Source organism: Macaca thibetana, chromosome 11, assembly GCF_024542745.1.
Source record: "Macaca thibetana thibetana isolate TM-01 chromosome 11, ASM2454274v1, whole genome shotgun sequence".
Classification (NCBI taxonomy): Eukaryota; Metazoa; Chordata; class Mammalia; order Primates; family Cercopithecidae; genus Macaca; species Macaca thibetana.
This window is the reverse complement of record NC_065588.1, coordinates 105,842,587-105,869,874: the sequence shown is the minus strand read 5'-3', so window position 1 is coordinate 105,869,874 and position 27,288 is coordinate 105,842,587. Positions and strand designations below refer to the sequence as shown.

Sequence of the window (27,288 nt, the reverse complement as noted above, 5' to 3'; positions counted from 1 at the left end):
CGAACCTCTGCAGCTGCCTGGCTGATCACATGTAGCCCATCACTTCCTCTGTTTAAGCCTCAGTTTATTTATCTATAAAATGGGCCACAGCATATGAGCCGCTCCAAGGAGTAACTGAGATCGTGTAAAATGCCTGGCATATAGGGAGATGCTGAGAAAGCTGGCACTCCCTCCTGCTCATCGTCTGGCACGCTGATTGCCAAGCCCAGGGAGATGAGGGAAGGGAACAGAAGGAATTGCCCAATTCTGACAGCCTTTCCCTCTGCCTTGGCTGTGGAAGTGTAAATACTCGGCGGAGGGCCTCCAACTGCCTGTGTTTGTGAATCTCTGGCGCGCACTCCGAGTTTGTTTCTAAACTGGGAAGCTTCGAGAGGCAGCGCAAACAGCCCTTCTGCCCACCTCTCCCGGCTCTCCCCCAATCTGCTGTTGCTCCTCTGTCCTTGGAAGCTTGTGTGTTTAACGACACCATTTCAGCTGGAAATACCATCTCCCTGCCAAGCCCCCAAAAGCAGCTCCACCGATATTTATTGACCTGTTAATCTAGCTAGAGAGCCTGGTAGAAGAGCAGGGAAAATGCTCGCTGCAGAGACGGGGGCCTGGCTTCTCCTAATGACCCGAACACACACTTTCTCTGCTCTTACCCCGCCCCACGCTGCTGAAGCAATGACACAGTTTTCGAACCTTTTCCTAGAAATGTGATCACAGCAGTTTCACCAGCATCCGACACTGGCAGTAATTGCTGGAAGGGACCTAGACGAATCCCAGAACCAGCAGCAGGATGCTGGCTGGGGGTTCTCTGGGCCTTTGCAGGGAACAGGGCCAGTACTAGGGTGTGTGTTGGTTGGGGGGTGCCCTGGCAGAGACACAGTTTATTCAGACCTTGGTACTGATGGGCCTCACTTGCCCGCCATTCACTTAAGCAGCCTCACAATATGCTTGTTGAAATCCTCTCAAATACCAGAAGGAGCAGGGGGCAGTCAGGAGTTCCAGGTTGGCCAAGGCCCCCCACCTTGGGATAGAACAGCATGAGGAGCCCCTGGACTAGAGGGTGCAGCAGGCAGCAGCTCCTCTGCACCTTCCCTGGCTCGGGGAGGGGCACCCACATTTTCCCGAGCAGAAGTAGCCTGTTGGAGGGCCGGAGACCCACACCTCTCTGGGGACCCTGGGAACTTCAGCCTGCCGGCTGGGTACACGGTGGGGTTCAGGGAGGTCTCTTCTACAACATCTCTTTTCAAAACAGAAAGTTGCTCTGTCTGGGAGGCCTGAGCCCCCAGGCACTGCCAGGCTACATGGGCAAAGCTCTGAACACCTGTCCTTGGGGGGAGGAGCATCAACAGGGACAGCTGGCACTGCCTCCTTCCCCCACCTCATGGGGCGCTAAGGATTTAGGTCAGAGGACTGCAATGATGGGGGTGGGGGGAGTCTGCCTTCACCCCTCCATTACGCAAAGGCATCCCCTGGTTACCACGACCCTGGCCCCTCTGGCCTTGGGTCAAGGCAAGTGGTGTTGCCACAGCAACCCCGGTGACATCAGAAACTGAGACTTGACGTCACGTCATGTCGTGCCCCTACTGGGGAACCTACCGTCCCTGCGAGTTATGGGAACGTGATTTGAACCAGGGCTCTGCTAAGGTCTAGCCCCATGGGGCACAAGCCTCAAACGTAGCCACCTGCGTTTCTGGAACCCCCAAACCCCCCCTGAGGTGATTTGCCTTGAAGATCTCAGAGGCTGCTCGGGAGACCCTCAACGTTTTCCCATCTGGGGTGCCCCCCCACCCCCAGCCCTTCCAAGACACTGGAGTTCCCGGGGAATTTTCGGATGACAGAGCCGCTATCTTTGTTAGCTTTACGGGTGGGGTGACCTTTCCTCTCTGGCAACCAACCCGCCCAGGGCCCCGCGGAATCCGAACGGGCCCCCAACCTCCACTCCCGTCGGCTGGCCAGTCTGAACAAATTGTGTTCGGAGGGAGAAACGGGGCAGGCAAGGGTTATCGCTGCTTCAGGACCCCCAACAGCCTAGGACCCCTTCTGTCCAATCCCGGCTGCCCGGACGCCAGAGGATGCCCCCAGCTCCAGCGCAGAACCCCGCCCTGCACAACTCACCGGATCAGCCAGGCCGTCGAAGGGCACCAGGTCTCAGCTACCACGACGCTCCGCTCGGTGGGTCGCAGCCATGCAGGAGTGGCAGAGGCTGCCTGAGGAAGCCCCCCTTGGGGGCCGATGCCTCTCTCCGGGTGGGAAGGGGCGCTGTCGGTGAGGGATATCCGGGCGCCGGCCCGCGCCGTCCGAAGTCGGGTGGGGGGAGGGGGGGCTCCGCTCAGCGGGGGTCACGCCCGCCCCGGACGGGGGCCGCGCGGGCGCTCAGGCGACGCATCCTCGCCGGGGCCGGTAATCGCCGCGTCCGGCGGGCGGCGCTGCGCCTCCCCTCGGGGCCCCGCTCAAGGCTGCAGCTCGGCCCGCGCCGCTCCCAGGGCGCCCTCTCCGCCCGCGCTGGCAGCCCGGCGGCCGCGGCCCCTTTCGCCAGCCCCAGCTGCAAGCCTCTCTTTGTTGCTTCCTCTCGCTAGCCCGCCCGCCCGCGGCTTGCAGCCCCCTGTTCGCCCCGAGGTGGGGGGACTGTCTCCTCCGGGGGTTGCACGCACCCGCAGCGGCCCCGGCTCCTCGCCGGACATACACCGGCCCCCGCAGGTTGCAAAGAGCAGCGGCGAGAATGCACCGGCCCCTCCTCCTCCTGCACTGAGCCCCGGGTGTTGGGGGAGGGGAAGCCGGCGAGCAGCGGCGGCGGCAGCGGGCGACGCAAGCTCGGATGCAGCCTCGGGGGCCTCGGCGCTGAGAAACAGCCGATCCCAGTGGCGCAGGGCGGACACGGGTACGGCTCGGAGGACTGTGCACCGGGTGTGCGAGCTCGCGAGCCGCAGCAGGGGCCGCGCGCGCTGGGCTCTCACGCGCCCATGGCCCCGGGCGGCGCGCGGGGGCTCCCGGGGCCGCAGCCTCGCGCCGCCTGGCGCGCGCCGGCGCCTCGCCTCGTCTCAGGCCCGGGTGCCGCGCGCCGCGTCCCACAGGCGGCGGGCCCGGTTGTCCACCTCCCCCGGCCGGCGCTCGCAGCCTCTCCGCGGAGCCGCCGGCCCAGCAGTCCTGCCCGCTGCTCCGCTCCGGCCCGACTGACAGGCGCGAGCGCCGGCTGCAGCCCCAGCGTCTCGTCCCCCGCCCGCCCCCTGCGGCCCAGCCCAATCAGCGGCGGCTGAGAGGCGGTTACCAGGGTGACGCGGCGCCGCGTCCTGCGGGGGGCGGAGCCGGGGGCCGCCACGCGCGCTTTTCGCGGCAAAATTCAAAGACCGGTAGGGCGGCTGTCCAACCTCCTCCCCCAAGCAGGGACGCGGCGGAACCTGCCTCGCGAGGACTGCAACTCCCGGCACGCTGCGCGCTGGCGCCGGGTGGAGGGGCTCCGACTGGGGGCGCAGGGCATGCTGGTTTATGTAGTCCCTTTGTTGAGGAACTAGGGGTGGCAAAACCAGTGTCATTTATTGATCACATATTTGGGACAAGGCACTGTATAAGTGCATTATCGGCATTATTTCATTTAATCTTGGCAACAATCAACGCTATGAGGAATTTGTTAAAAATAACAACAACTGTAGTTAATACTTATGTAGCAAAGTACCTAATCCTCACAACACTGTGTGAGTGGGCATTATTACCACCCCCATTTTACAGATGAGAAAACTGATATGGTAGGTACTATTATTATACTTCCAACTTACGGAGGAAACTGAGGTTAGGAGATGTGAAGTGACACGGTCCTGGATGTTTTTGCCCTAAGGCTTATTTTTGGCAGCAATGTGTTTTTGGCATCACAGTTGTAATCTGTGGAGCGCTAACCATATAACCCAGCAGATCGCTGAGCAATTTGCAAGCTACAGCTTCTCAGCTACACAGCGCTGAGCAATTTGCAAGACGTACCACAGGAGACAGGCACTAGTCTACTCCTCCACTTAATATATAAGGAAACTGAGGCAGAGTTTCACATCAACCTGGGGTTCACGTATGAATCTATCAAACTATACTGTGCTTTGCCTTTCACTTTTAAAGAAGTTTCCCGGGTTCTCACAGCCCATGGGGCGGCCCGTCTAACAGTCTCATTTACAGATGGGGAAATTGAGTCCTGGGCGGAGCAGTTCCCTCAGTTGCCATGTGTCCATCACACAGCAGTGTAGGAAGCTAGCTTTCTGGGATAATAACAAAGATCCCCACAGAAATGCAGAGCAGCAGCCAGATCCCCCACCCCTCAGGCTATGCCTGTGTGATACCTGGAGTCCCACCGAAACTGGGTGGGATTCCAGCCCTGCCCTTGCTGGTTGTTGGTCTTGGCCATTTACCTTCACGGGTATGCGCTTCAGTTTCTTGTCTGTGAAATGGGGGGCATCATAATTCCTACCCTACAGGTAGTTTTGAGGTCAAAATGAATTCTTGCGTGTAAAGGACTCAAAACACACATTAAGTGCTCAATAGATGCCCGCTGTACTCACCCTTTGGAGACCCTGTGGTGTGTATCCAGCGGACGGGCTGATTATAGACGGGCCCTAGCCTACTTCCAGGAGCCAACCCACCCCTCCGGGAGAGGCGCCCGCGGCGGACCTCCAGGGCCGGCCCAACTAGGCCACCCGCCGCCTTATCTAGGGCAGCAGCTCGCCCTGTTTCAGGCCTCTGAGCGGCTGCTCCGCGCGGCGCCGTTCCCAGCAGCTCCGCTCTATTTCTCCGCGGCCGCCCCCATCTCCTCCCCTTCCCTCCCCAGGTTGAAGGTAGGGGTGGTGATTTACCTGGAAATGTGATACGCCGCCAGCTGCTTCCCGCTCGGGCCAGCAGCCAGGGCTGCGGGGACGTCAGGGAGGGCGGCCGGGGCGACTGGATGGGTGGACCCAGGGTGTGGACAGGTGGGGAGACCAGACTTCAGCTGAGGACAGGGCGAGGGACAGTAACAACCAAACCCTGGGAAGTGAGAGAGATCGTGAAGAGGAGGAGAAGGCAGCAGGTCGCACCACAGCCTGTCCAAATTTGGGATTTTTTTCATTGTAGGTCACCATGACTTCATACCTGTGTGTCAGGCTTGTGCTCATTGCTATTTATGTCATACAACTCCTTTTACCCTCGCAGAAACCCTATACGGTATATACAATCACTATGCACATCCCACAGCAGAGGAAGGCCACGTGACTTACCCAAGGTCACACAAATGACAGAGCCAAAGTCCAAAGCCCTGACCTTGATTTATTGCACCTTGTGGCAGCCACTGTTTGACTGTGAGGGGAGTTTCTTCTCTTCTCTGGACCTCAGTTTCCCCTGCCATGAAATAGAGGGTAGGACCCAAACCCCAGCCCTATCAATCAGACTCTCCTCGGTGGGACAGCAGTTTCCAAAGTTCCTGTGTGATTCCTGATACAGCCAGGGCTGACAACCCCAGGTAGAGAAGATCTCAAAAGACCCCTCCTTTTCTGAAGCTCTATGAGTCCGTGATGTGTTCATGGTGGAATTTCCGACAGCAGCAAGCTCCAAGGCAGCTGTCCAGCTGGAGAGGTCAGAGACTTCCAGGTGCCTGTCACTCCCCTCCAGGCAGGTGAATGCCCCGTAAGATGCTCTGCCCCACTCCCCACACTCCCAGTGCCCCCCTCCCCCATATGCCCATCTCCCCGAGGTCAGACCCTCGTGCCTTTGCTCTTGGTCGACTCCAATAACTGCGTTATGTGATTGGAGACAGTGTCAAGATGGATTTGCCACGGTCCATAAAACCACCAGGCAGGCCAGCCCTGGAACACTGGCTCTGGCCAGGGGTCCAAGAGGCCCTGAGGGGACAGGGGGCAGAGGGCATCTCATCCCTCACTGTTCTTGTTTGCCTCCGGCACACCAACCTTACTGAAATACCTGCATATCCTTGCATGTGCCTCTGTCACCTCCAGGTCATTGCTTATGCTGTCCCTTCTACCTAGAATGCCCTCCCTCCAGGTAGCTAACTCTTGCTCCTCCTCCAGAGTTCAGCCAGAGTGCTGCCTCCTCCAGGAAGCCTTCCATGACTACCCTGCTCCAGGCTGGAGCACTTCCCCCTTCAGAGATATGTCCAGTGTGTGTTATAATGGCCCACTTCTTTGTCAGGCTTCCCACTGGCCTGGGGGCTTTTCCAGGGCAAAGGCTGCATTCAGACCGTTTTATTCCTAGCACAGGCCTGACAGAGAGTCAACACTCAATGAAGGTCTGTTGACTTAATCTCTGAATCACTGAATGAATGTGGCCCAAGTTTTTGTTTTGTTTTGTTTTCATGTACAGGGATAGAATGAAGAGGAGAAGGTAGTGGAGTCAGGCTGACTGGGCTACTAACCATATGACTCAGCCTCTCTGTGCCTCAGTTTCCCCCATCTTTGAAGTGGGATTAATTGCCATTTCAATTAATCAAGGCATCACTCAAGGGGCCCGGAGCCTGGAACTTTTGTTCCCATCCTCCCATGTATGTAAGGTTAGTCTTGCTCTTCTCTGTTTTGTTTTGTTTTGTTTTGTTTGTTTGTTTAGAGACAAAGTCTCACTCTGTCACCAGGTTGGAGTGCAGTGGCACCATCATAGTTCACTGCAACCTTGAACTCCTGGCCTCAAGTGATCCTCCCACCTTAGCTTCCAGAGTACCTAGGACTACAAGGTGCACGCCCCCATGCCCAATTAATTTTTAAATTTGTTGAAGAGACGGACGGGCTCTTGCTATTTTGCCCAGGATGGTCTCAAACTCCTGGGCTCAAGTGATCCTCCCACCTCAGCCTCCAAAAGTGCTGGGATTATAGACATGAGCAACCCGGCCCGTCCTTGCCTTGCCCTTCTCTGGTCTCACGCACTGAAGCCTGAGCATTCCCCCTTTAAGTCTGCTGATTCCCTCTTTCATTCAACATTTTCTAAGTAGCTGCCCTGTGCTTGACCCTGAGAATTCAGCAGTGACTCAGACTAAGACACAGGCCTCTTGGAACTCAAGTTTCATGGGGCCCAGAGAAGGCAACTAACAGGTGTCATCCAGGGTACCAGTAGAGGGGACAACCCGGAGCAGGCACCTGACTCAGCAGAGGGCCAGTGATGGTAAAAAGGCAAGTCAGCTACCCTGGGAAAAATGGGTAGGAGGTGGCCAAGGGCAGAGGTGAGGGAAGAGCGTCCCCGGCAGAGGGAACAACCAATGCAAAGGCCTAGTGTTTCCAGTGAGGGAGCTGTGAACGCCCCAAGAGCAGAGGTGGGTGAGAGGCGAGCAGGCAGAGATGGGGCATTTATCCGGGCAGAGGGGGCAGGCCTGCTCCAGCCTTCCACCCCACCCCCAGTTGCCTCACCTGCCCTCATTGCTGTGATCTAGGCCAGAGCCCGGAGGGAGCCGAGCCCCCATTGGTGCATGCCACGTAGGTTTTTCAGAGATAATTTAATCAGAGCTATTAATAAGCAGAAAAGAAAGAGCTCTTTATGCTCCTCCTGGAGAAAAGGGGAAAGAAGAAACACGTGTAACCTTGTTATTCACCCAGCCCCGCCCCCCAGTACCTGCGTCTCTCTCTGGGGCAGGCCTAGTGGGGCAAGGAGGAGGGGGCGAGCCATGTGTAGGGCTGAGGAGGTCCAGGTGGTCTCAGGAACCGAATGCTGCCAAGCTCCCTGACTACACCCCACCCTCAGTCCCTTCTGACCACTTTAGTCTCCTCTTAGTTACTTGAAGGTGCCAAACTATTTCCCACTTCACGGCCTTGACCCAAGCCGTTCCTTCTGCCTGGAACATTCTTCCTTTTGCTCTCTGGTTTGTTCTCATACTTCCAGCCTCAGCTTAAATGTCACCTCCTTGGGTAAGCCCTCCCTGACTACCTGATCTGAAGTTATTTTCCCCAGAATACCTCCCTTTTGTTTTGCTTTCCCTCTCCCCAGTTCTTACTGCTGTTGGCAGCTCTCTGAGCACTTGCAGGATGATGTTTATTTTCTTATTTTTAATTTTATTTTTGAGGCAGACTCTGTCGCACAAGCTGAAGTACAGTGGTATGATGCGGCTCACTGAAACTTCTGCCTCCCAGGTTCAAGCGATTCTCCTGCCTCAGCCTCCCAAGTAGCTGCAGTTATAGGTGTGAGCCACCATGCCTGGCTCATTTTTGTATTTTCTTATTTTTCCAGGAGAGACGGGGTTTCACCACGTTAGACAGGCTGGTCTTGAACTCCTGACCTCAAGTGATCCGCTTGCCTCGGCCTCCCTAAGTGCTGGGATTACAGGCATGAGCCACCACGCCCAGCCTGGTTGATGTTTTTTTCTGTTTCTCTATCTAGACTCAGCTCTGGGAGGGGAGAGACTGTCATTTCTTCACCGCTGTGTCCCCAGCACCTTGCATAGTCACTGGCACATAGTAGGATCTAGGTCATGATTTGTGGACGGAGTTGGAGAAGGTTCAGAGGGATTGGTTGCAGGGGAATTGGGATAGGAACCAGGAGGTGATAGGGGGTCCCTTCCACCTGGGAGACCCCCTCAGAGAATCAAGAACCATTAAATGTCCCCCTTGTTTCACCAATGGGGACCAGGAGGCCCAGAGAGGGGAGGGCACTTGCCCAAAGTCATGCAAGTTTGGGCCAGAGGTGGGACTTGAACCCAGAGCCCTTTCAGGGCATCTGGTTTCACATGAGTCTCATCTCAAACACTTGCCCTGTGTTGAGGAGGAGTCTGAGGCCTTGCCCAGGCTCAAAAGGGAAAGACTGCGGTGCTGCCGTGGATTAGTGATGTCTGCCATGAGTCTGGGGCTGGATGTTGGGCTATTCCTGATAGCATGGGGGCTATTTCCGTGTTTGTGCTTTTGAGTTTGAAAGAGCACTGAGCTGGGAGTTAAGAGACTTGGCTCCTTCAGTCGGCACCACCATCTTATCATGTGACCCCTCAGATAAGAGAGCCAACTTCCCTGGGCCTCAGTGTCCTTATCTAAAGGACTACCCCAGCCCTGCCTAAATCAAGGACTGTAATGATGGACAGGTGCGGTGGCTCACGTCTGTAATCTCGGCACTTTGGGAGGCCGAGGCAGGCGGATCACTTGAGGCCAGGAGTTCTAGACCAGCCTGACCAACATGGCAAAACCCCATCTCTGCTAAAACTACAAAAATTAGCTGGGCGTGTAATGAGAAAATGGGTATAACATTTCCTCTAGCCTAATGTGTTCTACAAATATAATCAATGATTGTTATTGTAAAATATATCGACAACAATAATCTATGAAGGCCCCATTGTGGACCAGGCATTACCACAGGTGCTTTGCATACATGATCTGTTAACTTTGCAACACGCCCATGAAGAGGAACTGATGGCTTGTGTTACAGATGCAGATTCTGAGGCTGGGGTCACTGGCCTTGCTGAAGGTCATGCAGAGCTCCTGAGTGGGTGGAGCCAATATCTGAACCCTGGTCGGTTTGTTCACCATAGAGGGTTTCTGACTTAGCTGCAGTCCTTACCAGACGGGAAATAGTGATTGGAGGCAAGGGTGGCCCCCGCCATCCCCCTCCCAGGCTTTCTCTGTCCTCTGGCCAGCCGGGCTTGGTTCTCCCAGGCTCTGAGTGGCAGGGAGATTTCCAGGGGATTAAACCAGCCAGCCCCGCCTCCCCTCCAACCTGGAAAGGCCAGCAGGCTCTCCCAGGTCCTCCTAAGCCCTCCTGGCAGATTTCCTTTTGTACAAAAAGTTATTGACTTATCAAGGTTAAAATACATTCAGCGCAGGCCAATAAAACAGGGATACCGCTGCATCCCGGCTGCCATGTGCAGCCCGGTTTTCATGGCAACAGGCCCTCTTCTGCACATTAAATGGTTCAGTTGTGCAAAGTTCAGGCGTTACATAAACAGGGAGTTAACAACAGCAGTAGAAATCAATGTCTGGCCAGGCATGGCCCAGGGAGATAGCATTGATTGGACCCTTCATTATCGATAGGCTGGGCCCCAGCTTCTTGCCCAGCTGCACTGGGCTCCCTCCCGCAGCCCCAGACCTGGGCTCAGACCCAGGGAGCTCCAGGAGGGTACTCCCGCCCTTGCCACAGAGCCCCTTTCTGGCTGGGATCCAGGAGTTAGGGGATCTACTAAACTGCCTGGAGTTGTTCTGTAAACCATTGTCTCTCAGAGATGCCACTCCATGTCCTTAAAATATGTTCTCGCCATTGTTAATGCAGCCAGTGTCTCACTGCCTTTTAAACCATCTTTGTAACAAGGAACAATCCTGCTGCCTTTATGTTCAGTTTAAAAACCAGTGATACATCAAGATGTGCCCCAGGTCAAATAGGCTGAAATATGAAACCAAACTGGCTGTGTGACCTCAGGTAAGTTGCTTCACCTCTCTGATCCTCAGCTTCCTATTCTCTAAAAAGGTAAGAATGACAGCACCAACCTCGTGGGGCTGTAAGGGAGGAGAAGATGAAGAGATGCATATGGAGTCCCTAGCTTGGGCCTGAGGAATGGCTTTTGTCAGGAAACCTACCCTCTGTGTGTCTTCACCCTGGTTCCAGCAGACACCCTGATGATGCAGAAAAAAGCAAGGAACTAGGAAGTGATATTTGGGTTCAAATCCAGCTCCATCACCAGCTGTGTGACCTTAGGCAAGTTACTTCACCACTCTGAGCCTTGACATCCATTCCCGGATCTATCTATCTATCTATATGTTGTTGCTTATTATTTTTTTAATCTCAACATTCTCTTATATAAAATGGGGAAAATTCTCTTGCAAGAGTGAAGGAAAAAATTCAATGAGTTCAACCACATGAATATGCTGGGCACATGGAAAGTGCCCAGTAAAGATTTATTGAATCAAATCCTTCCTTCAGTGTTCCAATGTCAGATCCACCCACCCTTGCAAAATGGAAAATCTCATGGGCTTTCTCTCAGGAAAGGGATGGCTAAGAGGAAATAATTGTCTGTTTCACTTATTGGAAGGCTCTAAAGTCAGGGACTTGGTCTTTTTCATCTCTGTATTAATGAACTGTGTATCTATGCATGATACATACATACATACATACATACATACGTCCTATCGTCTATGTATGAACTGTGAGCAAGTGTGATATAAGAATTGGTTGTGAGGCCAGGTGTGGTGGCTCACACCTGTTATCCCAGCAGTTTGGGAGGCTGAGGCAGGAGGATCTCTTGAGCCCAGGAATTCAACATAAGCCTGGGCAACGTGGTGAAACCCTGTGTCTACAAAGAATACAAAAATTAGTCAGGCATGGTGGTGCGCACCTGGAGTCCCAGCTACTCTGGAGGCTGAGGCAGGAGAATTGCTTCAGCCTGGGAAGTGGAAGCTGCAGTGAGCCAAGATTGTGCCACTGCACTCCAGGCTAATCAATAGAGCAAGACCCAGTGTCCAAAAAAAAGTGATTGTGCCCCCTTTTCCACCAACTTTCTCTTGTGCTCCGAGGCAGAATATGGACTCTTCCAAGGCAGGGCAGGGCTAAAAGATGGATGGAGCCTGGATCCCTGAATCACTTGTGGATGAAAGCTGCCCACCTGTTGATCAATGACAATGACATAAGCTTTGAAACTGTTGCATAATATAGACTGCTTACATGCCTGTGTCTGTTGCAACCGCTGGTGTTGCCATCACAAAGTCACAGGGTTTCCCAAAAAGAACTCAAACTCCTCATTATAGCCCTCTCTGAGTCATGAAATCTTGCAGGGCTGGGGGGGGGGTGCCCTTATTTGATAAAGCAAATACAGTAAAATATTAATGGTAGACACCAGGTGGTAGGTATTAAAGTGTTCATGGTAAATGTCTTTCAACTTTGCTGTATGTTTGAATTTTTTCATAATAAAATACTTGCAAAAAAACTAATCTTGTATTTTCAAAACATTTCTAGGAGTCTTAGGGTTTTAGGAAGATGACTCAGGGACCCCTAGTTGGTGAAAGTGGTAGGCAGAGGTAGTGGAAAAGATAACGCTCTGGAATCTGCCCTCCAGCCTCTACACTGCCAACTTCAACTAGAGCATGTTCAATTTTCATCTGAAGTCAGGGTCCTGGTCTTTTTCATCTTTGTATGGTCAAGGCTTGGCACAGAGCCCAGGTATACAGCAAGAGCTCAATATGTGCTTGTTGAACAAAGTTGAACTCTTCTGGAGAGATGGCTAGGTCCCCTCTGACCTGGCATGGGTGGCATGAAGACAGGGGGATAAATCCCTTTTCAAATTGGGGTTCAGTGTTTTTACAGTTTCAACAATAAAGGTTTGAAAATTTCTAGTTCAATCCTCTCATGTCATCACTGGGGAAACTGAGGCTCAGAGAGGGGAAGAGTGATCCAGTGGCTGCTCATCAAACTCAAACTCAGGTTTCCTGGTCCATGGGACAGTTTCTTTCTCGAAGTTTCCGGGGAGACTCCACCCTGGGGGCTACTGAGAGCGAAGGAACAAGGGTTGGGCACAAGTTTGAACTCCCCTAACCCACGCCTACCAGCCAGAGCCCTCTGCTTTTGGCTGTCTTATACATTGGGTATCATGGTATTTGACCAAAGGGACCTGTGGTTGGGGAGTGGCTATTTTTTTTTTTTTTCAGAGGGAGTCTCACTCTGTTGTCCAGCCTGGAGTGCAATGGTATGATCTTGATTCACTGTAACCTCTGCCTCCCGGGTTCAAGTAATTCTCCTGCCTCAGCCTCCTGAGTAGCTGGGATTACAGACACCTGCCACCATGCCCAGCTGATTTTTGTGTTTTTGGTAGAGACGGGGTTTCACCAGGTTGTCCAGGCTGGTCTTGAACTCCTGACCTCAGGTGATCTGCCCGCCTTAGCCTCCCAAAGTACTGGGATTACAGGAATGAGCCATTGCTCCCGGCCCTCGGGAGTGGCTACTTGAGAGGTGATGGGAGAACACTTGGGAGGACTCAGTGAGCCAACAGTATCCTTGGATGGAACCCTTCCCCCCGTCCTCCATCCCAGCACCGTCCCCTCCTCTGGAGCTGCAGTGGGAAGACGGATGGGAGGAGGCAGGACTGGGACAGACCATGCAGGAATGATGGATTTGGATCCCAACCAGAAGCCCCCAGGGTCATCTGGGACCATGAACAGAGGTGAGAGGTCACCCATGCAGGGCAGGTGGTTCAGCAAAGGACAGGAACGAGGAGTCAGCTCAGGGTTCTGAGAGTTAGTGATGGTCTTAGGGTTGGCATGTACCCTAAGCCTGGCACTCCTCTAATACTAGCTGCATCCTTCCTTCATTCAGCAACTCTAGTGTGCCAGGTACTAGACTGGAGATTCCAGGATAAATGGGCACTGCTCCTGCACCCAGGGGCTCAAAGTGCAGGCAGAGAGAGGGCAGATGGGAAAAGAAGAGCAGCGCTACCCCCACCCCTTGAAAACAACCAGCCATGTGACCTTGGGCAGGTCCCATCACCCCTCTGAGCCTCAGTTTCCCCATCTGGAAGATGAGGATAATTACAGTTCCAAACTGATCATGTGTGTGATGAATCTGGCACAGAGCTTAGCATGGAGAAGGGATGGCTCTCTTCCCCTAACTTCCAATTACAAGAGAAGGGAAGGGTCTCTTTACCCCATCTGGACTGTTTCAGGTGAGGCAGAGGCATGGATTTTTTTTCTTTCCTTAAGACAGGGTCTGGCTCTGTCACCCAGGCTGGAGTGCAGCAGTGCGATCTCGGCTCACTGTGACCTCCGCCTCCCGGGCTCAAGAGATCCTCCCATTTTAGCCTCCTGAGTAGCTGGGGTTATAGGTGTGTACCACCATGTCCAGCTAATTTTTGTACTTTTAGTAGAGACGGGGTTTCACCATATTGGCCAGTCTCGTCTCCAACTCCCGAACTCAAGTGATCCGCCCACCTTGACTTTCCAAAGTGCTAGGATTACAGGCACGAGCCACCACACCTGGCCTCAAAGGCATGGATTTGAATCCTTGCCCCACTTATTAGCTGTGTGACCTTGGGCCAATCACTTCCTCTCTCTGGGCTTTGGGTCTGAAAAATAATAATAAGAAGAAGAACTGCTTTGTCCAATGGTTATGATGCTGTAGTAAGTTAAAATATGAACGTGCTTAGAATAGTGCCTGGCCCACAGCTAACACTCAGTGAATGTTAACCTTTGTTGTTAGTGCTACAATGGACACTGAGCCTGCAACAGCAATAATAACACCTACAAAGCAATAATAATAATATCAATATTGGCCTAGTGCTAAATGAGGACTTGGAGACGATTTAAACTGGTCTGGTGCCTGGGTGCCAACTCTGACCCATCAGGAGGGAATGCCTGGAGCATTGGCTTGGGTTGTTTTGCTATTTCATCTGGGCTCAGTGAGAATGGTGCTGCAACCGATTAGCAATGTCTGCCGTGGGCAAGGAAGGGGAAAGTTAGGGAAGCCATGCTATTGATTAGCCATTCCTGATGCTGGTCCAAGCCCTCTCCTTTTACAGATGAGGAAACTCAGAGAAGGAAGAGGGCAGCTCAGAGGAAGCTCAGAGAAGGACTAAGACTTGCTCAAGGCCACACAGGCAGTTAAAGACAAGGCTCCTGAGACCGCCTCTGCAATTCCTTGCTGGGCCCTGGTCTATGTCATTTAATCCTGCAGAGAAGAGTCATTATTTCTCCATTACATTTCCCAGTCTGTTTTCTGGAAGGAAGTTAATTGATTTAAACTTTTCCAGGATGATTCTCCCTCCTCCTGCCCTCCCCTGGGCCCCCGATTCTATTATTGCTCTGCCTCACGGAAATAAGGAGGTGGCATCTGGGAGAGCAAGCACGGTCTCCAGGCAGGGCCTCCACATGGGCATGGAGTGGAGAATGTGGGCCCTGCCTGAGGTTGGGTCTTCTGGGCACCTTCATGTATAATGACAATAACTACCAGGACTCAAGTGTATGGAGTTGGGTTACCATCAAGAGTAGCTACCACAGCCCAGAGGGTTCACTGGCTCTTCACATCCCCCCAGTTTGCAGAAGGGGAAACAGAAGCACAGAAAGAGTTCCAGAGCTGGCATTCAAACCCAAGACTGGCTGGCTCCAACTTTCTCATGCTTTTATTTATTTTTAAATTTTATTTTATAGAGACAGGGTCTTGTTATGTTGCCCAGGCTGGTCCCAAACTCCTGGATTCAAGCAGTCTTCCCACCTTGGCCTCCCAAAGTGCTGGGATTACAGGTGTGAGCCACTGGGCCCAGCCCAAATTCCAAATTCTTTACCATTCATAATCACTGCCTCCTTGGCTCTGTCAAAATCTGATCTCCCCAAATGCTCTATTCACATTCTCACCCCAGACCCGCAAAGCTGGCTGAATGGTGATCTTTGGCACTGTCTGACAATGAAGAAACTGAGGTCCAAAGTAGGGGAGTGACGGATCCTGAGTCACACCACAAGTGGAACCAAGGCCCTGTCCTTTGGCACCACGAGGAAGAAGAAGGGCAAGAGGGGCTCAGAGCAGGGCTGGCCGCAGCAGCTCTGGCAGCCTATTCATCTTCTGAGCTGAAATATTTATTTACGCACCCCATTTAATCAGGATATGCCGTAATTAGCAGCAGATTTGTGCCTCCTGCCCATGGTGTTATTTATTTCGGGTTCCAGGCAGCCACTTTCCTGGCTGAGTCTGTGCTGGGCCTGGATTTCAATCAGATGGGGCCACGGCAGAGCTGTCCCTGGGGACCTCACAGCAGCAGTGCCCCCCTCTGAATGATAAATGAGCCCACAGACAGCAGAAATGCTGCCCAGCTGCTCTGGGGGGCTGGTGTGCATGGGGTGTAGAAGGGGGTGTACTCACCAATCCCAGGACCTTGTCACAGAGAAACTCCCCCTCCCCCAGTGCCAGACAATAGCCTGGCATTTCCCAGCCCCAGGGAGAAACATGCAAGAGAGATGGCACCACACAGACCACACTGAAGTCCTGCTTTTAGAATCTAAGAGTGGAAGGGACTTAGGAAGGACCCCGTTCCGATTTCTGTCCCAGGATTGGTTTATATTTCAGCATCTCTCATTGAGGCACATGTTCTTCTGTTCAGGTCCCCACGGGGCTGGGAAGTTCCTTTTGTGTCTAACTTTAGTTAAGGTAAAAGCTTTGCAACTCTGGTCCCCAGGTGATCCCACGAATGACACCCTCTGTTGCTGTCCAGAGAAGGCAGAGGAAACTGGAAGGGTGGGGATGGTGGGAAAGGGCTTGGCTTGATATTGGAGGGAATGAAGGAGAAATAAGCGTTAACCTTTATGGAGGCCCATTCTGTGCTAAGCCCTTTATACGTGTTTGGGGGAGTTTCTTCTCAGCCTCTTGGTACCTCTGTTTGCTCAGGTGTAAAATGAGGATAATAGGAAGCCCTATCTCCTAAGATTGCTGTGAGGACTAAAAGAGTTAATGCACACAGAACCCCTGAAAAGCAGCCAGCATGTAGTAAGTGCTCAATAATCGTGCACTATCGGCTTGGCCCGGTGGCTCATGCCTGTAATCCCAGAACTTTGGGAGGCCAAGACGGGTGGATCACCTGAGGTCAGGAGTTCGAGACCAGTCTGGACAACATGGGGAAACCCCATCTCTACTAAAAGTACAAAAATAAGCCGGGTGTGGTGATGTGTGCCTGTAATCCCAGCTACTCAGGAGGCTGAGGCAGGAGAATTGCTTGAACCTGGGAGGCGGAGGCTGCAGTGATCCAAGATCACTCCACTGCACTCCAGCCTGGGCAACAGAGCAAGACTCCATCTCAATAATAATAATAACAATAATAATAATAATTGTGCACTATTTTTGTTATTTGGTGGTAAATTCTTACACTATCCTGGCAAGTCAGATTCACACCATTTTACAGATGAGGAAACTGAGGCTCAGGAAGGGCCAGTATTGCCCATGAGGTGGGCTTCATCATTCTTATCTCCCAGAAGGAGGAACTGAGGCAGTCCTCCCTCTCTCTGGGATGTCTTGTCTGGAAAGGGGGCACATAGGTACTGACCTCACAAGGTACCTTGGGAATTGGGGAGAGCAACTATGAGAGGCATCCAGTGTGGGTTGGCAGGTAGAGGTGCCCAGTCTGGTGTTAGAAGCCCATCTTTTGGCCACAGAGGAGCTAGCTCCCAGGGCTGGCTCGGAGCAGCTCCCAATGTGCATTTTCTGAGTCATGAAATGATCCTAAGGAAGGAGAATGAAGCAGCCACAGCTTCCTGGGGTCTGCTGGCAATTAGGCCAGAAGCCTTCGGGGAGATCTCATTGTCCCTGCCCTAGTTGGGACAGGGTTTGTAGCTGTGCCTCCCCCAGGGACCACTGCTTCCAGGCCACCTGCCCTAATGAGGTCAGTGGGAGCAGTGGCTGTAACAGGTATGGGGTGGCGGCTGTCCAGGGGAGTCAGCCACTTGGGTCTCATTTTGCAGATGAGAAAACTAAGGCTTAACGAGGGACGATGACTTGCCCAGGTGCAGACTGTAAGCCCCGGAGGCTCTGAGAGAGCCCCAGATAATCAGCTCCTGGGCCAGGTGCAGTGGCTCACACCTGTCATCCCAGCACTTTAGGAAACCAAAGCAGGAAGATTGCTTGAGCCCAGGAGTTCGAAACCAGCATGGACCATCTAGCAAAACCCCGTCTCTACAAAAATTAAAAAAAAAAAAATTTAGCTGGGGGCCGGGCATGGTGGCTCACGCCTGTAATTCCAGCACTTTGGGAGACCAAGGTGGGTGGATCACCTGAGGTCAGGAGTTTGAGGCCAGCTTGGCCAACATGGTGAAACCCCGTCTCTGCTAAAAATATATAATTGGCTGGGCCTGGTGGTGGGCACCTGTAGTTCCAGCTACTTGGGAGGGTGAGACAGGAGAAATGCTTGAACCTGGGAGGCGGAGGTTGCAGTGAGCCGAGATCGCGGCACTGCACTCCAGCCTGGGCGACAGAACAAGACTCCATCTCAAAACAAAACAAAACAGGAAACAGCTCCTGACAGCTGCATCTATCAGGCTGGTCTGGATCCTATGTGGCCTTGAGCAAATTATCAACCTCTCTGAGCCTCCCTTGACTCAGGGGCCATAAAGGGAATAATATCTCCCTGGGCATGGGGGTGGAGGACAAGGTGGATATGAGGATCACAGAATATCAGACACACCAGTCACTCAGAGTTGGATTCTTAATTTTATTTTATATATTTTTTACAGCGTCTCCTCTGGAGACGCCCAAGCTGGAGTGCAATAGTGTAATCCCAGCTTACTGCAGCCTTGACCTGCTGAGCTCAGGTGACTCTCCAGCCTCAGCCTCCCGGGTAGCTGGGACTGCAGGCACCTATCACCACACCTAGATAACTTTTGTGTTTTTTGTAGAGATGGGGTTTCGCCATGTTACCTAGGCTGCTCTCAAACTCCTGGGCTCAAGCCATCTTCCTGCCTCGGCCTCCCAAAGCACTGGGATTACCAGCATGAGCCACTGCACCTGGCCAGAGGATGCTTGAAACAGGACAGAGGCGTGTTTGGGGGAAGGGGCCCTTCTATGTCTATACTGTGTGCCTTCCCACCTTGGCCCAGGCTGTTCCTTTGGCCTGGATGCCTTTCCTGGTCTCCTTTCCCAGGCTACCTTCTCCTGAGTTTGGTCCCAGCTCAATAGTCACCTCCACTGGGAAGTTCTCACTGATTCTCCTCCATGAGGGGCCAAGCAACACCTCTACACACCCCAGCCTCAACTTCATCACACTACCCCTATCATCTACTCACATGCTGTGAGCTCCGGGGACTGGGGAGGTTAGAGAAGGCACCACACTTACCTGGTTTGCACTATAGCCCTGGCGTCCTGCATGGGCCTGGCACGTGGAAGGCGCTAACAAGCATTTGTTCAGTGACTGACCGCGCACTGAATGAGTAGCCAGACGAATGAACAGCACTCACTGGCACGCCTGCCTCTCCTGGCTTCCTGGCCCTCGACCTCCTTTGCAGAGAACCAGGATGCTGGCAGCTGGGGTGGATGCAGCTAAATTTGAATCCCCTGTAACAGGAGATGCCTGGATGTGAAGCCAGTCCTGGACGCTAATTTGCTTTATCTGGAATAACCTGGTCAGCTAGATGCTGCTGAGGAGAAGCCGAGGAGAAGCCAGGGAGAAGCCGGCTCTGGGCTGCCCACCTTCAGCACCTGTATAGGAGCTGCAGAAAAGGCTAATCGGGAATCAGCCAGGTCTGGGATTGAATTCTAGCCTAGATGCCTTCACCATCTTGGACTATAGTTTTTCTCATCTATGAAATGAACTTACTGATATCCTGAAGCTACTGTCTGCAATTAGAAAAGGCTCTTTCAGCCGGGCGCGGTGGCTCATGCCTGTAATCTCAGCACTTTGGGAGGCCAAAGCAAGGTGCATCACTTGAGGTCAGGGGTTTGACACCAGCCTGGCCAACGTGACAAAACCCTGTCTCTACTAAAAAAAAAAAAATACAAAAATTAGCCAGGTGTGGTGGTGTGTGCTTGTAGTCCCAGCTACTCTGGATGTTGAGGCAGAAGAATTGCTTGAACCCAGGAGGCAGAGATTGGGCCGAGATCATGCCACTGCACTCCAACCTGGGCAACAGAGTGAGACTCCATCTCGTGAAAGAAAAAAAAAAAAAGGAAAAATAAAAAAAGAAAAGGCCCTTTAATGAGGTGAGGGCAACACACTGGTATAGTCTGTCCTACTTCCCTCATTCAAGGGAGGTCCCAGGCTGCAGCTTCCAACGTGCTGAGCTTCAGGGACCCCCATCATCTTCGAATCCCCTCCACACTGATGCTGACCTCTCCCTTGGAAATTCCCACGGGAGAAGGGCTAAAAAAGCATCCACAGTCACTTACTGAGCACCTACTATGCGCCAGGCACTGGATATTCCTACCCTCACTGGATCCTCCCCCACTGCCCTCATTTTACAGATGAGGAAATTGGGGCTTAGAGAGGGAGGACAGGGGCCCCCAAGGGCACACAGCTGGAAAGTGCTGGTCAGGGGACTAGAATCGATGACCCCCTGGCTCTGAAACAGCCTTTTCTTGGGTGATGACTCTTGGCCTCTGTGACTCACAGAAAACACAAACTAAAACCCACCTCCCAATGAGGCCCTGCAGAAGGGGAAGTTATTTGGGAGAGACTGAGAGCCAGGCAAAACAGCAACAACAACAACAACAACAACAACAACCTGTAGAGACCACCTTTGATGACTACTATTGCTGTCTCATTAATGGTAATAATAACCCACGTTTTGAATGTTTCCCACCTGCCATGTCTACTGAAGTTCAAGAACTCTCTTAGGACAGGTTCAAAATGTATTGCCATTTTAAAGGTGAGGAAACTGAGGCTCAGAGAGATTAAGTAATTTGCTGGAGGTCACCCAGTTGGGAGAGGCAGTTCTATGATTTGAACCCCAGTGACCCCAAAGTGCATGTTCCTTGGCCAGAGGTCTTTTACAGGGATGGGATCAGGAAATGTTTGTTGATTGACTGACTGACTGAAAGAATGAATGAGTGAAAGAATGATTTAATGAATGAATGGCCAGATCTAGGATGTCTATCGGGGTGGCAGAGAAGCCTCCAAGTCCAACCCAGGCCACCCCCAGACCTTCCTCCTGACCTCCCACAGGGCCTTCTATCTCTCAGCTGATCCGGGAGTGTTGGTGAAAGGCCATCTGGTAGAGCAGAGCGAGGGTAGGGGCTGGACTTCCCCAGCCTCTCTCCTACTCTGAAAGGCTCACACTCTTTGTGACTTATTGTTTGACTTTACAAGCCCCTTGGCTTTTATGAGGGTTATTTATAAAGCTCTGGGCTTTGATCCTCAGCATGAAAAAAGCCAACTCCTGTGTCTGAAAATGTCACAGGGATTAGGGGAGCCTTTGAAGTCCCCTCCTGGCAGTCGGCGCCTGCCCAGCTTCCCCTCTAAAGGGCCTCCAAGCCTGGAAGCCCTGGCCAGGGCCTAGGGGCCCTCCTCCGGGGTGGAAGCGTCCCCAGTCCAGGTGAGTGACAGATGGAGGCCTCCTACCCTTGGAACACTCCTCCCAGATGGGCACATTTCCCAGCCCCAGGGACAAACAGGACCTCCCTTGTCTCCAGATGTTGACAACATCTGTCTCTCATGTTTATGGACAGCCAGAGGCTGCTATCTCCTGTCCCTGAGCCCAGCAGTAGGGACTTTGGGGGTGCTAAACATGGATTATTATCACCATTTTATTGGTAGGGAAAGCGACAGGAAATATAAATAGGAAAGTAGGAGGAACAGCACTTAGCGAGGCAGGTGGCTGGGACTCCTGAGTCTGTCTACTTCCTTCTGTCTTCCCAGTCCTGGGGTCCAATGTTCCACCCTGCAGGTAGGGAGGGACTCCTTCATTCCTCCTCCTGTAGTCAGGTCACAGCTGGTGGGGTTTGGGCTAACTTATGGCGGTGGGGTGGGGGCAGTGGAGAGATGGATCCAAGTAGACAGTCCAGAGAAGCAGTGGTGTTTCCTGCTCCCTGCAATGCCCCAGTGGTGTGAGACCAGAGAGGGTGACAGGATGACCTTGTCCGTCTCCTCCTCCTTTTTTTTTTTTTTTTTTTTCTGAGACAGAGTCTCACTCTGTCACCCAGGCTGGAGTGCAGTGGCATGATCTTGGCTCAATGCACCTCCACCTCCCATGTTCAAGTGATCCTCCTGCCTCAGCCTCCCAAGTAGCTGGGATTACAAGAGTGAGACACCATGCCTGGCTAATTTTTGTATTTTTATTTCATTTTATTTATTTTTTGAGACGGCGTCTCGCTCTGTCACCCAGGCTGGAGTGCAGTGGTGTGATCTCAGCTCACTGCAAGCTCCACCTCCCGGGTTCATGCCATTCTCCTGCCTCAGCCTCCCGAGTAGCTAGGACTACAGGTTCCCGCCACTACGTCCAGCTAATTTTCTGTATTTTTAGTGGAGACGGGGTTTCACCATGTTAGCCAGGATGGTCTCGATCTCCTGACCTCGTGATCCACCTGCCTTGGCCTCCCAAAGTGCTGGGATTACAGGCGTGAGTCACTGTGCCAGGCTAATTTTTGTATTTTTGGTAGAGACAGGGTTTCACGATATTGGCCAGGCTGGTCTCAAACTCACAACCTCAAGTGATCCGCCCACCGTGGCCTCCTGAAATGCTGGGATTACAGGTGTGAGCCATCACGCCTGGCTCCCTTTTTTTTTGAGACAGGGTCTTGCTCTGTTGTCCAGGCTGGAGTACAGTGGCACAATCACTGCTCACTGCAGCCTTGACCTCCTGGGTTTAAGTGATCCTCCCACCTCGGCCTCCTGAGTAGCTGGGACCACAGGCACACACCACTATGCCCAGAGAATTAAAATCTTTTTTTGTAGAGACGGGGGCGGGGAGGGTCTCACTATGTTGCCCAAAGTGGTCTTGAACATCTGGCCTCAAGTGATCCTCCTGCCTTGGCCTCCCAAAGTGCTGGGATTACAAGTGTGAGCCAGCATACCTGGCCTCCATCTCCATTTTTACATAAACAGTGGTCCAAGTGCTTCTAGGATGTTTTCTCCCTCACTCCTTGATCTTGGAGGGCTTCCAAGCTTCTCAGTAGCCAAATACAGGGGAGGAGGTGAATTCTCAGTTTATCCCCCTCTGAGTTTCCTTCCCCTCCAAAACAGGGAGCCTCATACGATGCCAGGCTGTGTGGGGATTAAACGAGGAAATTCCCTCAGAGGAGCCTGGGGTCCCTCCTGCCTCCTCTCTGGGCTCAACTTTCTTTCTCAGGACCAAGGTAATAAAGGAGGCAAAGCTGGGGCCCCAGCAGAAAGGAAAATTTGGGGAAATGTTCTACATAGTGATTGTGTTGTTGTTTATATGACTGTATGCGTTTGTGAAAACTCATCAAACTATACACTTAAAATCAGTGAATTTTGTTGTATGTAAATTATACTTCAAAAGCTAAAATTATAAAAGAAAATATGCAAATGGAAAACAATTAGTCACAGGGAAGCACAGAAGATAAAAAAGTAAAACTCCCTTCGACCTTCATTTCTACTCCCCAGAAGCAACAAGGCATTCATTCATTCATTCATGCATTCATTCGGTCATTAGTCGGTCACTCAACTATTTATTGACTGTTTACTATGTGTCATACACCATGGTAGCTGCTTTTAGCAATTGTGTGCATGTGTGTTAACTCTCTGTCAACGTTTTCTGGATACACCCTGTTTCTCGGTGGATGTGAGCATACAACAATCTAATTTGTGCGTTTTTTTCCTGCACCCGACAGCTCAGCCTAGAGGGAGTTCTGTATGAGCGCGTCCACGTCTCCCTCATGCTTTTTAAAGGTGATAGAGGATGCGATGAATGAATAGCCAAATGTATTAAACCTGTCCTCTCTTGGCAGCCATGCAGGTTGCTTCTCTGTTTCCTTTTCTATCACACACACCACCACAGTGAACATCCTTGTTCATGCAGTCACCTTGTTCATTGGGTGGGCTGATTCACATGGTTAATTCCTGTGACTTGGAGACCTTTTATATTTCAAAATTGGATACATTTCAACATTTAAATCTCTTGCCATGCTAGGTGTGTTTCCAGTCCTGTCAGAACATGGACCCTGATCCCCACTCAGGCTGACAAGCCACACAGTCTCGTTGCTGCCAATTCCTCCACCTTCATCTCACTCTGCATTCCAGGCCACACCCACCCCTCTCTCTCTCCTACCACAGGACCTTGGCACCTGCTAGGTCACCTCCCTGCAAAGCTTCTCAGCTCCTTAACCTGGCTAAACTCCCCCTCATCCTTCAGAGTTCATCCTATAAGAAGCACCCCTTCCTCAAGGGAGCCTTCCTTAGTTGCTCTGACTGGGCAGGTCTGAGCTACAGCTTTCAGAGACCCTGTTCTTGCTCCTTCAGAGCACTGATCTTCATTTGTAAAGAAATGTGGGGTGTATTTTTTTTTCTTGGCTGGGGGCTTCCCACTGGACTGTGAGCTCCACAGAGCAGAGATGGTTTGGACCCTGAGACAAGAATTGGTGTGCAAATGATGGTTTAAGCCAGTGATCCCAAGGGAGATGAGGAAGGGTGTGGGGAAAACAGGACAGGGAAGGGAAGGAAGCCAGGCAGGGTACAACCTCAGGACAAGACTCATGGTCCTACATGGGAGCTCTGGAGTGTGAGTTGCGTGGCAGGATTATCTTGGTCTGAGGCAAGGAAGCTGGACTTCCATGCTCACTGTCAGTCATTGACTAAGAACTGTCCTAGCAGAGAGGTGAAGGGAGAGACCCCTTGGGTCTCTGCACATGGCAGAAGAGTGGCTCCAGAAGCCCAGCGATAGTCCTTTGAGGAAGAGTCGCAAGTGTAGGCAGATGAAGGACAGCACACGGAAGCTGGCAGAGTGGTGCAGAGCAATAGACAAAAGGATCCCACAGGACCTGAGTGGGTCATTGATAGCACCCACTGCAGATGACGTCTATCTTCTTCACTTTCCCAAGCTCCTAGCATAGTGCTTGATGCAGAGCATGCACTCAAGAGAGATTTTGAATAACTCAGTCAATAAAGAATGAAGCTGAGCATAACGAGGGCATTCCAGGAGGAGGAATGGCATAGGCAAAGGCTCAGAGGTAGTACCAGGCAGTGGTGCTTGTGCTACCTCAGTGAAACCCAATTGCTACGATTTCAGGAATTTTATGAGCCAGTTGTTAAACACAGTATCTGATACCTGCTGGTGTACTGCAATTCAATCCAATTTGGATGCTGACCACCCAGAGTTAGCATCTGAGTCCTAACAATACTGCCCTCCTTTCAGATGTCAGCTGCAAGATCAGGGATCCCCAGGCCACCTGCACATATGACCAATTGGCCACAAATTCAGGAGTTTCCATGGCCCCCCTCATATTTGATATCTTACTAGACTGGCTCACAGAACTCAGAAAAGCACTATATTTACAATTACAGTTTTATTATAAAGGATAAAATTGGGACCAGCCAAATAAAGAGACACATAGGGTGAGGTCTGGGAGGTTCCTGACCTCAGAGCTTCTCTCCCTGTGGGATCATGGCATATCACCCGCCCAGCACATCAGTGTGCTCACCAGCCAGGATGCTCTGCTGAGCTTTGGTGTCAAGAGTTTTTATTGTGGGTGCATTATGTAGGCATGATTGAATAATGGCCATATGACTGAAGTCAATCTGCAGACATCTGCCCTGCCTGGAGATTAGGAGACTCAAAGAGCTTCTAATCACGTGGTTCATTTTTCTGATGGCCAGCCCCATCCTAAGTCATTTCATCTCTTAGTATAAACTCAGGTGTGATCCAAAGGGCTTATAGGCCAGGTGCAGTGGCTCATGCTTATAATCCTAGCACTTTGGGAAGCCAAGGTGAGAGGATTGCTTGAGCCCAGGAGTTCAACACCAAAACCTGGGCAAAATAGTGAGACCCTGTCTCAAGAGATAATAAAAAAAATTACCTGGGTGTGGTGGTGTGTGTCTGTAGTCCTAGCTACTCAGGAGGCTGAGGCAGGAGGATCACTTGAGTCTGGGACATTGAGGCTGCAGCAAGTCGTGATCATGTCGCTGCACCCCAGTCTGGGTGACAGAGCAAGATCCCATCTCAAAACAAACAGGCCAGGCATGGTGGCTAACATCTGTAATCCCAGCACTTTGGGAGGCCAAGGCAGGCAGATCACTTGAGGTCAGGAGATCAAGACCATCCTCTCTAACACAGTGAAACCCCATCTCTACTAAAAATACAAAAAATTAGCTGAGTGTGGTGGCGGGTGCCTGTAGTCCCAGCTACTTGGGAGCCAAGATCGCACCACTGCACTCCAACCTGGGCGACAGAGCAAGACTCTGTCTCAAAAAAAAAAAAAAAAAAAAAAAAAAAATTATCTGGACATGGTGGTGGGTGCCTGTAATCCCAGCTACTTGGGAGGCTGAGGCAGGAAAATTGCTTGAACCTGGGAGGCAGAGGTTGCAGTGAGCCAAGATTGCGCCACTGCACTCTAGTCTGGGTGGCAGAGCAAAACTCCATCTCAAACAGACAAGCCACAGGGCTCATAAATAACAAAGTCACTCCTATTACTCTGAGAAATTCCAAGGATTTAGAGTCTCCCTCCCAGGAATAAGAGACAAAAGTCAGTCAAATTCTTCCTTACACAACATTTGGTGATCATTAAAATTTAAATTATATAAACGTATAGCTAAATCCATTCATATTAGAACAGTAATAAATACTCAAAATTCATCAATCCTTAGTGCTTTACTACATCTTGCTATTATCTGTATAATATATATTCAGTAGATGCAAATAATTTATTGAGGTCATTTCCACCTATTGAATCTATACGGTGGAGATAACCATATAATGGTATTTGCCCATCTCTCCCCCTCTCTGCATTTACTAACGTCATGTTCGTAGTTTGAAATTAGAGTATTTACACCACAGAAATTGGCAAGTGATACAAACGAGGGCTTAGCTTTTTGTTTTGTTGACAGTCCAAACTTAGAAAGTAATGCAGAAAATGACCAGGCGCAGTGGCTCACACCTGTAATCCCAGAACTTTGGGAGGCCAAGGTGGGCAGATTGCCTGAGGTCAGGAGTTTGAGACCAGCCTGGCCAATATGGTGAAACCCTGTCTCTACTAAAAATACAAAAATTAGCTGGGCATGGTGGCTCATGCCAGTAGTCCCAGCTACTTGGGAGGCTGAGGCAGGAGAATCGCTTAAACTTGGGAGACAGAGACAGAGACTGCAGTGAACTGAGATCGCACCACTGCACTCCAGCTTGGGCAACAGAGCAAGACTCTGTCTCAAATGAAAACAAAAAGGCTGGGCATGGTGGCTCACACCTGTAATCCCAGCACTTTGGGAGGCCTGAGGCAGGGGGATCACCAGGTCAGGAGACCGAGACGATCCTGGCTAACATAGTGAAACCCCGTCTCTACTAAAAATACAAAAAATTAGCTGGGCGTGGTGGCACGCGCCCATAGTCCCAGCTACTCGGTAGGCTGAGGTAGTAGAATTGCTTGAACCTGGGAGGCGGAGGTTGCAGTGAGCTGAGATCGCACAACTGCACTCCAGCCTGGGCAACAAAATTAAACTCTGTCTCAAAAAAAAAAAAAAAAAAAGAAAGAAAAAAAGAAATGCAGAATATGTTAATAACACAGATTAAACTTATATGTGCTTGTAGACTGTTTGCTTTAGCGATAGGATCTTAATCTGCCTCCCAGATTGGAGTGCAGCGGCGTGATCATAGTTCACTGCAGCCTCCGACTCCTAGACTCAAACGATCCTCCTTCCTCAGTCTTCCAAGTAGCTAGGACTTACAGGCATGTACTGCCATGCCTGGTTAATTTTTTAAATATTTTTTGTAGAGATGGGGTCTTGCTACATTGCCTAGGCTGGTTTTGAACTCCTGGCCTCAAGTGATC

The 27,288-nt window shown here is 51.6% G+C and overlaps 2 protein-coding genes across 2 annotated transcripts in view; one reads left to right on the top strand and one right to left on the bottom strand.

The window, feature by feature from the left end:
* The window catches only part of FAM222A (family with sequence similarity 222 member A), a 55,060-nt gene extending 52,856 nt beyond the window's left edge, over window positions 1-2,204 (bottom strand). Inside the window, exon 1 of the mRNA XM_050749799.1 lies at window positions 2,104-2,204. The gene's annotated coding sequence lies outside the window, so the exon portion shown is untranslated. The remainder of the gene's footprint in view (window positions 1-2,103) is intronic.
* MMAB (metabolism of cobalamin associated B) overlaps window positions 1-27,288 on the top strand; it is a 282,131-nt gene that overhangs the window by 117,098 nt on the left and 137,745 nt on the right. The gene's annotated exons all lie outside the window — the stretch shown is intronic.